At 39.0% G+C, this 2540-nt stretch overlaps 1 protein-coding gene across 2 annotated transcripts in view; it reads left to right on the plus strand.

Annotated features, from left to right (window-relative positions):
* The window catches only part of Vit (vitrin), a 123104-nt gene that overhangs the window by 40250 nt on the left and 80314 nt on the right, over positions 1 to 2540 (plus strand). The window lies entirely within an intron of this gene.

Raw genomic sequence — 2540 nt, forward strand, 5'->3', positions numbered from 1 at the left:
AAAAAAAAAAAAAAAAAAAAAAAGAGCTCTCTAGCCAGCATACCTGTACCCTGATAAATTTCCTAACAGACAGAGGTTATAAGGTCTCTAGGTCTAAGGTACAACTTTGCAGCCTTGAGGTAGAGTACTTGGGACTTATCATATCTAAAAGAACCCAAAGGCTAGAGAAAGAGAAAATCAAATCAATACTTTCCTTCCCACAACCCAAGACCCTAGAATAGCTAAGGGGATTCCTAAGAATTACAGGTGGGGTCTTTTTTTTTTTTTTTTTGCCTTTAGATAGCAAGATACGGTGAAATCACATGACCCTTCTATCAGCTTATAAAGAAAGCCCAAAAGACCGATACTCCTATTTTAACCCAAAAACCTGATTCCCAAATACATTCCAAAAGCTTAAATACACGCTTCTTCTAAATGCCCCAACATTGAGCCTACTGACAGGACCCCATTTCAATCTGCATGTTGATAAATGACAGGGCATGGCTTTGAGAGTGCTTACTCAGGATGGAGACCGGCTCGATAGTCTACAACATATCTGAGTCACAAATAGATATTGTAGCAAAGGGATGGCCTATGTACCTTAGGGCTGCGGCTGCCATAGCTCTCCTCATACCGGAGGCATCAAAGCTGAATTTAGACAAAGATCTCACTGTATACTCTATCATGAGGGCCAACAATCATAGATATCAAGATGGCTACTTTCAGATACGAGATGATTATATGTGGTTAACCCCCAGTATCAGACCCCTTAATAAAAAGCCCCTTATGTTAAAAACAGAAAAATCATAAATACTTGAGATAAACACCCCCTAAACAGTGTATACTCATCATAACTTTACAGGTCGAAGACTAGTTTGCAACAGACTGGTTTAATTGCCTCAAAATTAGAAAGGCCCCAGTGACACTCCTTGGGTCTGTGGAACTAATTTGTGATTCTGACTATCCCCTAGATAGATACAGAGATACATGCTGAGATTTTCATGCTTACATGGCAGGAGTGTCAAAAATATCAGCAAACATGCAAACTTACCCCATCTAGAACACTGATGGTCTAAAAGTGTATTACTGTTATGATCATTTGGTTTCTATCTTTATCCCCTCCCTAAGATTAGAAGATGCCATACAACACATCAAGGCCTTGACTAACTATCCTATACTCAATGAGCCTTAAGTGATGCCTCAACTGGTCTCCTTCCTAAAGGAAGAAGTAAAATTAATGAGGCAAGCCATCCTCCAAAATCAAATGGCATTAAATATCCTAACAATGGCACAAGGGGACACTTGTGCAATTATAAAAGCTGAATGCTGTGCATATATTCCTGATCCTTCTGCTAATATCTCAATGGCTCTTTAAGATAGTAAGCAAAAGGTTAATGCCATGTCAGATTCTAAAATTCCATAGACTTTCTCCTTACCCTCTTTGTGGAAGGCTATTACTGGCTCTTCCTAAGAGAAACATTTGTTGGTTATATTCGTAAAGTCTTATTGATCTTGTTATTTGGCCCTTATATACTTAATTGTTTCTTTGGCTTTGTCTCCTTCAGACATAAAGCTATATGCCTTCCGAAGATAAGAATGCCTAGCATCTATCAAGGACCTTCAGATAGACCTGCTGTAGAGTATCTCATCTGCTGATCACAGCTATGATCCTCAAGTACCCAAAACAGTCTTTGCCCCTTGCCCTGTCATGGAAGTTAGGGGTAGCTCTTCAGAAGGGGAACTGTTACAGAGAGCTAAGTTAGGGGTTGGAGATATAGCTCAGCTGCATGGTGACTGCCTGGCAAGCCCGAGGTCCTGAGTTTGATTCCCGGTACAAAAAAAGAAAAAGAGTGAAAACTAAGTTAGGTAGAAATATTATAGGCAGTCAGACAGGGCTGGGCCCTCAAGAGAGTCAGTGCAAAAGATGAGAACACATCACAATTGGGGCTAGAGGCACACCTAAAAAAGATTAAAGTCACCATGGTCAGGTTTACATACCTCCCTAAGGGAGAAATGGCAGCTTGAGATTCTTGGTACCCTTTTGAGATTTCCCATATAAACAAATGATTATTTCATTAGGTTGGGGTGGGCCATCCTCTCTTACCCCCTAAGACTAAGACTAAGACAAATAGACTAAGACTAAAGACAGACTAAGACATAGATTCAAGGTCAATGATGTCATCAATATACACTTGCTACATGACCTGCTTCCCCATTGGATCAATATTATCTAAACAGCTACACTTGTAATCTTATTGGTTGATCATAGTTTTATCCCATTATTTTGCTCTATAAAACTTCCTCTCAGAAGTGGGCTCATTGGCAACCCTTTTGGGACCCCTCCTGTCTCCCAAGAGCTATTCCTATTCCTTATTCCTCTTCTCAATATTTTTTCCTACTCTTTTTTTTTTAAAGAGTAAAGGAAGGATAACATAATAATAGGGGGGGACTTAACAAATTACAGACAAAATGGTAGGAAATTATCAATGGTTATTGTTTTACATATTGTTATCTACAAAATAGTTTCTCAGGAAAACAAATAGACAAATAATAGTGAATTA

This window comes from Chinchilla lanigera, unplaced genomic scaffold, assembly GCF_000276665.1.
Source record: "Chinchilla lanigera isolate Chin_1 unplaced genomic scaffold, ChiLan1.0 scaffold00040, whole genome shotgun sequence".
Classification (NCBI taxonomy): domain Eukaryota; kingdom Metazoa; phylum Chordata; class Mammalia; order Rodentia; family Chinchillidae; genus Chinchilla; species Chinchilla lanigera.